General features: G+C 38.3%; 1 protein-coding gene across 3 annotated transcripts in view; it reads right to left on the bottom strand.

The window, feature by feature from the left end:
* The window catches only part of LOC121505986 (NGFI-A-binding protein 1-like), a 39,937-nt gene that overhangs the window by 20,127 nt on the left and 5,055 nt on the right, over positions 1–14,755 (bottom strand). For 2 of the 3 annotated variants that reach the window (XR_005991594.1, XM_041781448.1), the window contains exon 1: positions 3,622–4,007. The gene's annotated coding sequence lies outside the window, so the exon portion shown is untranslated. Of the gene's footprint in view, positions 1–3,621; positions 4,008–12,574; positions 12,631–14,755 lie in introns of those variants that run through there. The other variant, XM_041781449.1, reaches the window with a different exon arrangement.

Genomic DNA, 14,755 nt, shown 5'->3' with positions numbered 1-14,755 from the left:
ATGCACAGGCCTTTTTTAGGGTTTTATGAATGAAACAATCAAAATCTATGATGATTTTTGATGACAGTGTGTCACTGGGAGGGCTCTGCTTTTCCACTTAAAGTGTCGTTATCACTCTAAAGTCATGGTGCACCAGGTTGAAGTTCCATATATTCACTCCTGCCTCATGAAAATTTCTCATCTTTGGGTTTTTTATGTATATTTTTGGAGAAAGTTATGCATTTATTCATAGAGGCTGACTAAGTCTGAAACAGGTATGTGAGAGTGGGGGAGAGACGTGTGGGAAAGGAGCCACAGGCTGGACTTGAGTCCAGACCACCCGTGTGCACAAAGGTGCGCCTTAAATATCAGGACATCTGCAACTTAAGACCTTTATTTCATAGGTCAAATGGCATGTGTAGGTATGGAATTTGGAGTTAAATCTTACAATTTGAGCTACGTATTTTTCAAACAAAAAATAAAAAGCAATTTATGGGATTACAGATACTGATTAGGGCTAGGCAATTAATCAGAAATTAGATTAAATCGCAATATAGCCTGCTGCGATTGTCAAATAACAGAAGGTGCAATATTTCTTTAACTTGAGATTTGTGTCAAAATACCAGTTTACACCTTTTTTGCAGCAGAGATGGTTTACATTACATTTCATTTTTTTTAGAACAATCTGCAAAAAATCCTCCTTTCTTCACTTGTGTACATTTTTCTTACTGAATATGAGAATGATGTATAAATGACCACTCCTTTCAATACAAAATTCATATTCAGTTCGCAGAACAAGTCAAGATGTTGAAAGTAACATAAGATGGGCAACTTTAGAAATAATGGCATATCAAATCGCAATCGGGAAAAAAATCGCAATAAGATTTTTTTCCCAAATCGTTCAGCCCTAATACTGATTTATTTATAAATATGCTGAAAGTTGTATTTTTTTTATCAGTGTTCAAAGCACTTTTTACACAGTCAGTGCACAAGTTCTTAATTGTAAATATCTGTTTTTATTTAGTTTTGGTTTAAGAATTAAATCTCCATGTTGTTATCAGCAACGTTCAAATGTTTATGGCTTTCATTCATAAGCAATAGGGATGCACATATGTAAATATCGGCAGATATTTTGAGATCTGCTAATCCCAATATCAAGCTGATAATATGGTGCATCCCTAATAAGCAACATAGTTTTAACTAAGATAAGAGAAACAAGGGAAACTCCATGATCTTTAACCTCATATCTTTAACCGAAAGAGTCTGCATTGCACTGGCAACATTTGAGTACCAACACGTTACTGATAGTTCTGTGCAATTTATCAGCTGTGCTGGAGTTCGTCTGCAATTCTTGATAACAATAAACAAAAACAGGAGCAATATTGGGTGACTAGGACTTCTATTTTGTTGCTGCAGCATCAATCAGGTGTCAATATGGTTTGATTTTTACTTGAATTATTTAAAAGGTCATTATTCTCATATTGTGATAACCATTAGTTATTTCTTTTTTTGAAAAACATCCCAATGAGGTGCAGATGTCCTGGCACACCGTCTGGATTTTGCTGCTCCATGTATGAAGGCAGCACAGGTTCAAGTCCAGACTTTGGCCCCTACCCGCATGTCATTTCCCACTCTCTCTTCCCTGTTTCCAACTCTTTAACAAAGGCAGTAAAAGCCCAAAAGTAAATATTTAAATATAAATCTACAGATAAATATCATGTACCACCATTAGGTTAAAAAATATTAAGGTCTGATATTTGGTTCACATTGCCCAGCCCTATTAGTGAGAAGGTAAACTGTCCTTCAGCTCCCGAGGTAAAAGCTGCAGCTCTAAAAGCCCCACACTGTTTCTACAAATAGACGCATGTTCATTTAGTTCACAAGCTTCAATAATGCTCACTGTGAGTTCAACAGCCGTCTGCACTCTCTCCGATACCTAACAGCCTGCCATCTCCCTCCACTTTATCAGCAGACCTGTGTGTGTGTGTGTGAGTGTTAGTGTGTGTGTGACAGGCATCTGTGAATGGCAGCCTCTAATTGAAGTCCTGCTTCACAAAAGCGAGTTTAGCGAGTTCGCCCTTTCACCTGAAGAAGTGAGGCGTGCGCTGGCACAACGGCACCGATGCCACATACACAGATGTGGAGTTTTCCAGGTGGAGTGCCACGCAGCAGACCAACCCCTCTGATAAGACTGGGGCGATTCAACCTCACTGTGAATCAGGACGAATTTCTCAACATACAAAATAATGTTGAAATCATCAAGATGACTTCAACTCCATGTGTTCAAATATGGCTGTGCCTGAGCTGTCCTGGAGTCCTTAAACGCCTCATTTTTGGAACAATCAAGAAGCACATATTTTTCAAAAATAACATTAAAAAGGAAAAAACTCAGTTATATTACTGCATTAAGATATTTCTATCTACCTGGAGAGACTTATAAATCACAAATTCAGACTTTTATCAAAATTGTGCTGATTTTGCAGACATCCTGTGAAATTCAAACACATTTCCTTTAATTTTCTTGTCTCTCCTGGTGTTTTTATGGTGCTTTAGCTGTGTCCTAAAACACATCCTATTTGAAAGAAATTTAAAAAATATAGTTTAAATGGAAAAAATAAGCGAAGCAGCACATTTGACAGTAAAATAAAAGTTCTACTACAGCATAAAAATGCAAATTCTTAAAATTAATCCATGTAGTAAGCTGTCTATTGCTTGGAAAAGCAAATTCACGATGACTGTGTCACCTTTTGTGCCACTCTGAATGTTACCATATGCTGATAGTTTCCCTAACTGTGCACATTAGAGGCTTTAACTATGATTTATCTCTTATTTTCTGTTCACAGATTAACAGTTTATGTTCAGATTTTGCAGTTTGAGGCATCAGCAAGGCTCATTTAAGGTATTTTTTTAATCCTCTTGCAGAGACTTAAAGTGCACATATTGGGAGTTTTATCACATGTATGCTAAGTTTGCAGACATCCAATGATATTCAGAAGCATTTTCCTGTATTTTCCAGTCACACTTGGTGGTGTTGTGGAGCTTTTTGCATGTGCCATGCATCTGTGTGTGTTTGAGGTATCCTAAGAGCTTGGCTGCATCTTTTATGGAACAATCATGGAGCACATATTGTTCACAAAGAGCACAAATAAGCATCTGATAATAGAGCAAAAGTTATATGACTGCATTTGAAATATAAAACCTTAAAATAGCTGCATGGATATTCATGCACAACTTATCTATTGTTCGCAAAAGCTAGTTGACAGTCACAATGTCACCTTTCATGTCACTTTGAATCCCACAGAGTGGAGATAATTTCCACTGATTGTCCAAAGCAGAGGTAATAATTATGATGCAAAGCATTTGATCTCCATAAGCATTAAATATTGATCATTATGATCATTTTTTGTGTATTTTCAAAGACTTAAAGTGCACATATTGGGAGTTTTATTACATAAATTCTGAGTTTACAAATATCCTATGATATTCAGAAGCATTTCCTATAATTTCCTTGTCACACCTGGTGGTTTGAAGGCGCTACCGGCTTCCTATGTCTGCAAATTCTGACTAAAAATACGCATAAAAGCAGCAGCAGCAGAGCAGTAACGTGCAGGATTACATCCATGTCTAATTAGCCGTGCCTACCTGGTGAGTTTTTGGCCCCCTTTGGTTTTCTTTCTTTCTTCTTTATCAACACAAAGCCCGGGTGACAGTCTGTGCAATAAAAAAAGAAAAAGCCCGCAGAGAAGGAAGGGATCCCCAACGAGAAGCAACGTGCGTAAAAATCAAAAAGTGCAGGTTCAGAACAGTTATCTCCAAACAAAAAGCCTCCAAAGACCGTCTGAGTGTCGCTGCGAGCTCACACCGCGCCACTCTTCTTCTCTTTGTGGAAACTTTTTTCTGTCTCCAGCCGTTGAGAAGAAAAAAAAAAGCGCAGAATCGGAGTAAAACGCCGCTGACCTTCGTGCGTCTTTCGGTGCGTCGTTTTCCTCCGAGTGTGCGTTGGGTGTGTGCGCGAGGATGATGTGTGTGTGAGAGTGTGTGTGAGTGTTTGAGTCTCCCAGCGTCTCTCCACTCCCCTGCACCCTTCACCAGCATCAAGCCGAACACAGTTACGGAGAACGGCACTTCCGGTTGACGATACAAAATAAAAGCACCAGTGATAATCAGCAGGCGTCTCTGGTTGGCATTAAACCTTCATAATAAAACGTTTTAAAATTGGAAAAACAGTTCTTTGGAGAGGATAGGGGTTATGCATGAATAAAAAGAAAAAAGTGAGGGAAAAAGTCGTAACCTAAAGACTTTAGTCTTCAGTTTTCCTCACTGTTTTGACGCCTTTATGTGAGTTTTGCTAGTGAATAATATTTATCATTCCCATGTTCAATTAAATCACACTCATTTTTACTTTAAACAGGAGAGATAAAATCAACTTCAGTTAAAATGGCTTGAATTCAAGGTTTTAAATCTTTTCCTTAAAGATAACTAGAACTGATTAATCCTACATCAGGCAGCTGTCAACTTTTTTGCAGCTTCATTTTCAAGAATTACACAATAATTCAGCATTTTGCATTGCTAGAAGTGAGTCAAAGTGCAGCTGCTGCTGAGATATAACGGCAATTTGAGTAAAAGTCAAGCATTTTATGTAAAAAATATAAAATATTGATAAATGCAGACGCCCTCCCTAAGCAACCCTCTTCTCAATATCATATCTAAATAAAGAAAAACACAAATTTAACATTCAAAAAGCGTATAAAATATCTGATCCTGAGTAAATCCTTATTTTCTTGTCAGGATTGGATATAGGGGAGAATCTGGACATTGCATTTCACAATCTATCAACATGCATAAATATAATGAAGATATGAGTAGGAAATATATAAAGTTTTAATATCATCAAAAAAATATTATTTATAAAAAAATACATGAGAAAAAGAAATAAATCCCTTGTATAAAAAGTCAACACTGCAAAAACTCATCTGACTCTTTTTCTCATCACTTTGTGGTGCTTTTATTTTGTTACCACTTCCGGTCTAGTCGTCGCCTCACGGCGTGCAGCTTCACGCGCGCAGCAGAATAAAGTGGGATATTCCGCGCGGTTGCCACAGAGCGTCTCTCTCTCTCTCTCTCTCTCTCTCTCGCCCACGCTGCTCCCTGCGTGACGCAAATCCGCGCGTGGGCGGACACACGGGGCGTGGGAGGCTTTCTGCACGGAATACCAAACACAGGCAGGTTCAACACCCACAGAGACACAGAGACACAGCAGTTTGAACACTTCTTGTTCCAAACTCGATTATTACGGTGGAGATTATTTCATTATTTGATCCTCAACTGTAAATATTGTCAAAAGCAAAAATCAATACAATCTGAATTTAATCTGTGAGCACTCTGACACGCTGCTGCTGCAGCTTTTAAACTTGTTTGTTTTCTTTAAAAGACACGTTAAATAGAAGAAGAATGCCTACAAACACAGACACTTTATATCAAACGTCTGCCTGCTTACATCGTGTCCAATTATGCCTTTCATTTCTTTCTTTATAAAGGTAAGATAAGGATAAGTTCTAAAAGTACAGTGTGTTCCTGACAGGTCAAAAAAATGTGCAAGTGCACACATTTTTATTTACACCCTTCAGTATGCATGTAAATCATTGTTGTTGTCATTAAAGGTGATGTTTTATACATCTTTCTAATGCAGTGATTAACAAAAGAATATTTTGCACTCATCCATGCCAAAGAGCATTATGAGTGTTGTATTTTTCATTGAAATTGTATTAATTGTGTATTTTCTAATGCAGCTGCATGCCAACATAGGAAATATCAGCATATACTCCTTAGCTATGCCTTTGTGATATTAATAATAAAGGTTGGGTAATAAGGACTAATAATCTTATCTGCATGGTTATGAAAACAAAAATAAAAGAACTAGACCAGTGGCTCTCAACTGGTGGGTCAGGACCCAAAAGTGGGTCATGGAGCTGTTAATAGAGGGCCATAAATGGAAAAAAACATGGTGGCAAAAAGCTTATAAAGTGCTTAGTAGACATATATCTATACATCTTATTTTACTCTGTTCTAGCATGATAACAGGTACATTTCAGTAATTATTAATATCTGTGGATAACTTGAAACTTGAAAATGAGGGAAATCCTCAACATCTCTGAAAAAAACTGACATAAACATTTTTTACGCACTATTATTGATAAATGGTTTGAAACGTGTTTCCATCACCCTGTCTTTTTCCAGCCATGTATTTTGTTCCACTTAAGATCTAAACAGCAACATAACCCATTTTTTAAAAAGAGTTGTTAAAAAGTTCTTTAAATTTGGGCCATGATTTGACATTTAAGAGACTATGGAGGATCCTGAGGTTAGACCAGAGGACAGTTTATTGTTTTTAATCAGCAAAAACTGCATGCAAACTCCCTCAGCCTGTCTTAATTGCAGAATCATTCCTGTCATTGCCATAATTTCCCTGATGATTGGTAGTATTCAAAAGGGCAGAAACGTGATGATTTACAATCATATTTTGAAGCTGAACAGATCCAATGGCTAAATTATACATATACAGTCATGTGTGTATGTTTTAGGCATGTACGGTGCTGAGGATTCACCACTAGGCCTGATGTGAGGCAACCAGAATCTGAAAGGGGGGTGGGGGGCAGCCAAGGTCAAGCTTAATGGCATCTCTTTATTCCAGGCCTTTTCAAACCTGGTGATACACCTGGACACCACTGGACCCCTGGGACATCCACAGCATGACCAAAACCGTGGGAGACCACAGACTTCTGGACAATTTCCAAAGATTTTTCATCTTTAATCCTCTGAACGCACACACTAGACGACTCAGCCAGATTGTCAGATCACTGGAGACCACACACCTGCTGACCTGCCTATGACCTCGCGTGATCACGTGAATTCAGAAAAAAAACAAAAAAAAAACGGATGTCTGTCGATACCGTCTTGCTGTCTCTCCACAACAGGCTGCCCTGGCATGCGTTAAAGGTGAAGCAAAACCATAAAACAAGGGAAAGACTCAGGATGAAATCATGGCTGAAATTAAGTTACGGTTGTGTTCATGGTTGTGAGCGGTGAAAGTACGTATGATCTGGCTGTGACGCTACCCAGTCTGCTCGCTCTCATTGGTTGTTGTGGGTACTCTGTCAGCGGCACTACGACCTAGAAATAACAAACCTAGTAAATAACAAACCTGTTCGATATTTACAATTCAGGATTTTGGAGGCTACGACGTGATTTTGAGCAGTAAAACAATCATGTTGACACCACACATATGCAGACTACTCAGACAAACAGTCGTTTGCGACGAGGCTCCAGTCGGTATACGCCCCACGATCGTCGGGGGGGGGGGGGGTCAAATCTTGCCCCAAATCGGGCTTAAAATCCTGTAGCACATGGCCGGCCTTGCTCTGCCTTAAAGGTTTAGACCCTGGTAGCGTGCAAGGACATCCAGAGCACTACTGGGGTTGTGTCAATCCTCCTTCATGCCACATATACAGCCTCAACTTTTTGCCCTTACATGGCTGAAAGTTCTGCACAGCACTGCACATCAGCAATTCTTGGAAAGGTGGGTTGAAATGTGGGTGGGAAAGGTGAGCAGCTTTGGAACTTATACAGTGTCCAGGAGTTTGCCTGCAATTTCTGATCATAAATAAACCTATTATCCAAAACTGAGTGTCTGGATCCTCTATTTTTGTTGCTGTGGTAACAGGACCAAGTCTTAAATTTTTTTTACTAATATTATAAATGCTCCTAAAAAAAATTGCTTTTAAAAAATCTTAACATCAACACCACTAGATCTTACATATCTAACCCCATATTTCTTATGAAAATAGAGTGATATATCTTAAAAACTAATAATTAGCCCAGGTTTATCTAGAATAAACATGTTTACATGTGATTGCATACTGTACTTTAAAGCTCCATATGTAAAGGTTTAATACATTTAGTCTTTAAATGAGGTTTGATATTGAACTTTACAGGCAGATATGAGCAGTGATTGGATTTGTTAATGGGCGCTGTGATGTAGTTAAGCCATGACTAAAGGGTATCAGTGTGGTATTACTAATATCAGACAGCTGTGTGCAGTGTAATCAGTGATTAATGACTGGAAGGTCACGTGTGTGAAGTACCACACAAGTGCGTCAGTCAAACAGATCTGCATGCAAATATTCAATTCACATCTCACTACTGAACAATCAGCCATGATGTGATGATGCATGCAAATGCTTTCCTACACACACACAAGTGTGTGTGAGTGTGCGTGTATGTTTCTGGTTTCCTTTTGGCTGATCTGTGGCTAAAAGTTTTCCTATTATTACAAACAGACAGACGCAGAGCTGGTCTCTGGTTTTGCAGTGACTGTAACACATTAAGAGTTAAAAGCAAGCATTTATAATAAATATTACTGTTTCAGAATACTCCAGTGCAACATAAATTAAACAGGGCAAATAATGAAACATCATGTTGATTAAACAGCTGCTGTTTATCAGGACTACATAGAGTCGTCAAAATATCAGATATTCAAATTTGGAAATAGAAAAAATCAAATGCTATTGATCACGGTTTAAACACACAGTACGTGAAATCCCACCACCAGGGGGCTCTCAACCAAAACACAATATAATTTGACGACTACCAACCAGCGCAGCCCAGTTCCACTTTTTACCTCCACTTCCAGCGTGTATACGGTAGTGTCTTTTTTGTGCATTTCTCTCCATTGTGGGAAAGTTGTGAATGAAAACAAAACGTTGGTCAGTAAATACGCCTTATGATGTGCTTTTTATTGAATAGTCCTTATTTTGAAACAGGAAGTAGTATCAAGGAAGTGGAAATGTTGTGTGGAGGGGGTAGAGAGTGTCCATGATAGAGATTGAACTTACAACCTATGGCAGCCTCCATAAAACAATTATCATTACAAAAATTATAAAAATAAAAAAATTCTCTGTCTTTGAAGACTTAAGAAAATATTTGAGAAAAATTAAGACCCTTAATTAAAACATATATAACAAAGGAATGGTGACTTTTTAGACAATCTAGATATTTCAGCACAAATATTCGACATACCGTTTCTTTAAAAAGGCTAACCAATAGCTTTCAGTCATGTAACCATCACATCGGCAGCAACCAATGAACAATACATGGCAGTGCAGCTCCAAATATAATGGAGAAATTATTTTTAAACTCTGGGGACCCTGAGACCCAACTGGGTTCTTTTAAATATATTAAATATTTTAAAAATAAATAAAACTTTATAGTTCTGATTAGGATTGAAGGTAATTAAAAGATTTCAGCTGTGAAAGTGGGAAAAATGTTAATTTATATGATTTTTTTAGAACTTTTTTGCAGGGACCCGTTTTGGTTCCAAGGGTCCTTTGAGTGACTTTTTGATATAAACCTGTACTGCGGAAAAAAATACAATAAAATCAGTGTTCTTATAACTTACTGACATACACAAGGCTTTAAAAACTTCACCCCAAACATTTTACTCTGCATTTCATAGTTTATATTTTGCAATGTTTTTGATAAAATAGGAGGCGCTATTATGACAAAAAATGATATAAAAATGTAAAATATATTTAGAAAATGAATAAAACTGATTAGGGCTGAAGTTGATAAAAAGATTCAAGCTCTGAAAGTGGAAAAAATATTGATTAATATGATTTTTATAGCGCTTTTTCTAAAGGGATCTGTTTGGGCCCCAAGGGTCCGAAGTGTGAGTTTTTCTGGAGGGACCCTGGAAGGTCAAACTGTACGTTTTTGTCATGTTAGACCAGTGGTTTTCAAACTTTATTTGCCAATGGCACACCTAAGATTGAGCCAAAATCTCAAGGCACACCATGCACATATAGCCTCTTTAACATGTGTTAGAGTGTCTCTAGTTGTTTTAGCGATAAAATATGGTGGTGCAAATTTTCATGGTATATCTAGACTTGTTTTAAGGCACACCAGTGTGCCTTGCCATGCCATTTGAGAACCACTTCGTCTGACCCTTACACACCATAAGAACACTATTTAAATCGCTAAAATTAGACAAGTTCAACCCAGAACTTAGCCTCAGTGATGTTTACAGATGGCTATATCTAAAGTATACCTGACACCACCGCTACCATGAAAATCTACAAAAGCATGGACAGTTAAATTATGATATGTTTGGGTCAATAATGCTGCTGTTTGCAAAGAGAAGGGCAAGAAATTCTTCATAGGTGGGAGCTAAACAGCTAATGATAAGCAGCATGCCAGCACAGAAACTTTTAGTAAAACTTTTGTATTTTTATATAAATTAAAGCTCAGAAAAGTAAAACTAAAGCTGCATCTCTCCTGACGCCCTCAGCGCTCAAATCTCCACGCGATCGCTTCCCCTCCGTCTGATTCCCCATCAATGAGCTATTTTAGGGAATTAGGCCAGCCGCCACCAGTTTAACTCCCTGAGGACCAAACCAAAACGGCTTTTGTCAAACCCACCCGCCTCCCAAACCTCCCCCCCTCACGCCCTCCCACTACTACCACCATCACACCCTGAACAGCAGCTGAAACAGAAAAGAACAATTTACACCAAACACTGCAGCTCATTTAGTGTCTGCAAAAAGCCAAATAAAGAGAAAACTAGTGTTTGCAGTGTTTGTGTGTTTCTGCGTTAGCGTGTGTGTGTCATTGTGGGGGTGGATGGGGTGGGACTGCTCGCTTTTCAGATCCTCTAATTAATTTCAGAAGGAAAGTAAAACAAATATCAAAGCAAACTGCAGATTATGCTGGAGTACTAAATCCTGCAGGAATATTATGCTGACACTTAAAGGTAGAACAACCTTGAAAATATCCAAAAGCAAGAAAAAAAAGATTTGGTTTGTAACTATTCTGGAGCATTTACTTTTGAGGAATCTTACTCCACTTTCAAATCAAATTGAATAAGCATGTTCAGAACTCATACGCTTCTTTAGTTTGGCTTGCTGGGGACCTAAAAACTGTTCCTACCCAACAATTAGCCCCACACTGGAGCGCCTTGAGCCAAGTCTTGGTGTGCCATGGCAATTTGTACAACCACAAAAAATTGTTGAAAGTTGTAAATTTGCACTTATTGTTCTTATTCATATGTGGCTGTGTTCTGTGAAGGAGGAGCTGGGGTGGAGGAGGGTTGTAAAAAGCAGCTTAACTATGGCAGCATGAGTGAAATTAGCTAATAGTGTGCTTCAAAGCAAATCAGCTGGTTGTCAGCTGATGAGGGCTTGCATAAGACCAGCTGATCTAAGTTACATAGCAGTGCTCAACTTTGGCCAGCCTTAACTAATGCAATACACTTGATTTACTGTAACATGTTTTAAATGGGCAATTTTGTACAGATTTGATGTGCCTTGAAATTTAAGCTTGATCTAAGGTGTGCCTTGGGCAATAAACAGTTAAAAACCCTGCAGTAGAGTATAAAATGGCATCATCTGCATAAAGGAGGATTTTACAATTTGTATTCGTCCTGCAATGCCATTTATATAGGGTTAGGGTTATAAAGGCATAAAAAGCCCAGACATAAATCTTAAAAAAAGAAGAGATAGATAATTGAAGCGTTAACGGTATTTACAGCTGCTTTTGACCACTATCCACTGCCACAGCTCACTTTTATGATCAAGGTGAATCGAAACAGAAAGCGACACAATGGTAAACATGGCCCTGTCCCTACTTTTTTTGAGATCCAAATAAGCTACTATTTTTCACGAAATAGTAACATCTCACAGCTTAAACATCTGATATGTTTATTGTGAATAAAATCTGAGTTTATGAGATTTGACAATCATTGTTTCTGTTTTTAATTCACATTTCACAGCATCCTAACATTTCTGGAATTGAGGTTGTATAAGCAATACATCGAAAATCAGATATGCGCAAAAAGTAGAGTTGTAAGAAATAAGCTGTTAACATTTTAGAGATAAATAATGGAAGAGTTACGGTATTTACAGCTGCTTTTGACCACTACTCACAGCCACAGCTCATGTGGTGAATCAAGGTGATTAAACATGGCCCTGCCCCTACATTTTTGAAATGCCATGAAATTCAATATAAGCTACCTTTTTCATGAAATGATGAAAGGTCTCAGTTTTAACATCTGATATTTTTTGTTTCACTGTGAATAAAATATTGGTTCATGTTTCTGTTTTTATTTACATTTTACACAGTGTCACAGCTGATTAAATTAGGTACTACTATTTGAATTATGATGAAAGCTATGCATCTGTTCCTTAAAAGTTTAGGTAATTTTAACAGTTAAACCAAGAGTATCATGCAATTTGTAAAAATTTGGCCCTGAGGTAGTGAGAAAAAAATGGTATGGCCTTTCTAATAACCAAAGTTGCCCATCCATGCTGTTAATATGAATTTCTCATTTGTAGTTGTTGCATAAAGATCATGAAATATCTAGTTAAAAGCTCCAGAGTTGAGATCAGTTAGTTTTGTTGGGAATAAACTTTCATGCAAATACTAATGATGTGTTTTCCAAACGCACACATGGAGCAGGTAGGCAGGTAGGATTCCTAACCGCCCACCTCCAGCCTCTAAATCCACGTCTGGCTGCTCTGTGTGAGTGTTATTATGTAGATATGACCTTCTTATGGCGCTCCCATGGATCAGCCTCTGAGCAGACGGGGATCAAATCAATTCCTGAAAAAAGCAGAGAAAGAAGACGGAATATCAGTCCAGCATTTCTCTCATTTGACCTCCATCCTCACCCACTTAAGTCCGCCCTCCCTCCCCCTCACCTACACACACACTGCACTCGATATCTAACAAGAACCAAACTAGAACAAATTAAAACGAGAGCGCCGGCAGGAAATAGGATGTCCACCCACATGGTGAGGTAGGTCGACACCCAGGCTGCCTGTTCCCACAAGTCCCAGTTCCCCAGTTTAGAAAACTGTACGCCACAGCTTGGTTTTTTAAAAGCTCCAGTTGCCTCTTTTCTCCGGGGAGAGTTTATTTACATGATTGTTTTCACAGAAGACAAAAGTCACCTCAAGTTTGGGAGCCAAAGTTGCACAAAAAATTCCCGCAAATTCAAATAAAAGCTCCCTTAAAGGAAGAGCTCACCATTTTGGGAAATGCATTAACAGACATTATGGATAAAAGATCTAAGCCACGCTCACGTCTTTGCAGTTCAAAGATGGACACAGTAACATCAGAGCAGATTTTATGATATTCATGATTCTCTGGGTGTGTACGGCAACATCATCAGGACAGGAAGCTGCAGTCAGACTCAGCTGTACTCGATTTCTGATAATTATCAACACTAACTAAAACAGCCAGCATGATTATCAATAAATTAGCTGAATACCAGAATGAATTTTACTTGCACACTTATTTTTTACACACACATTAAATGATGCATATGAAAAGTTTTACAGAAAAATTACAGCCAATTATATATACTAATCCAGTGGTTCCCAAAGTGGGGGTCGGTACCCCCAGGGGGGTCGTGAGACAGTGAAGGGGGGTCGCGGGATGCTTTCCAAAAACAAAGAAAAATTTAATATGATTTCAACGTATAAATTTAATTGTTTATTAAATAAATTGTTAGAACGAGTTTAATTTAAAATAAAAACATAGTTGTCAAGTTATATTTGTGATTGAATGTAAGTTAAAGCCATAAAAACTAACTAAAATGCAAGTTTTGTACATGATGCTTTGTTCCCTTATCCCCCCTTAAGGGAAGGTAAGGGTCCCTGATCTCTGATGCCATTATTTTGGTGGTCACAGTCTTAAAAGCTTGGGAACCCCTGTACTAATCTAGTAATGAAATATTTTAAGAAAAATAATTATATTATCATGTTTTCTTTAAATTCATAATGTACTGCTATTTGAAATTGACTCTGGGGGGCACATTGAGTGAGGGGGCCCCTGAGCCACCTGTTGCTCACCCCTGTATTAGTAGACACTGACAGCTCTCTACATGAAAGCGTTTTAAACAAGCTTGGGCCACTGCTAGCCTTGTGGCTAATCCAGCATGCCCCATGCACAGAGGTTCAGATCCACCCTGTGGTTCCTCTCCTGCATGTCATTTCTCACTCTTTCTCCCTGGTTTCCAACGACAACCATAGTCCTAGCTGAATAAAGGTGTAAAAACCCCAAAATTATTCTTCAAAATTACCTCTCATGCCTGGATTTTATGACATATTTTCATCTAAAGGTGCTGCTTTTTGACAGGAACCGATGGAAATCTCAGGAAACTGCTAGATCTGTGGATAAATTATGAAAAATCTATGCAGAAGAAAAATCCCTAATTCTGAATGATCTAATTTTAAGTCAGAATATCAGATCAAACAGCAGTTATTTTGATGAAAACTTTGCACATCAGATTCACCTTTCTCCATGTAGACTAGTAAATATATTCACCTTTCTTTGCAGAAGCAGAAATCCAGTTTTGTTTTGTATTCAACTGATCAGGTTTTACCCCAAACACCCCCCGCCCCATCATCCTTCAATTTAGTCCTAAAAATATTAAAAACCGCCAAGAGCAAGAGTTACAAGGTTTTCACACGACAGCAGCAATCTGCTTTCATGTCGAGCTGTCAATCATTCCCGAGGAGTAGGCGTCACTTTTTATTTTTTCACTGTCTGTGTGTCCTCCCCTCCCCGCCGAACCCTCCCCACAGTGGATGTATCTCATTTGGCAACGAGCCTCTTCATATTTCACTTTTCAGGAGACGCCTGTTCGTTTAATTTCTGCAGCGGCATACCTCTCTCTCTTTTTCCTCTTCTTCTCCTTTTCTTTTTCCCTGCAACTTCTTCT

Source organism: Cheilinus undulatus, linkage group 24 (assembly GCF_018320785.1).
Source record: "Cheilinus undulatus linkage group 24, ASM1832078v1, whole genome shotgun sequence".
NCBI classification, from domain to species: Eukaryota; Metazoa; Chordata; class Actinopteri; order Labriformes; family Labridae; genus Cheilinus; species Cheilinus undulatus.
This window is presented reverse-complemented; position numbering and strand designations above follow the sequence as displayed.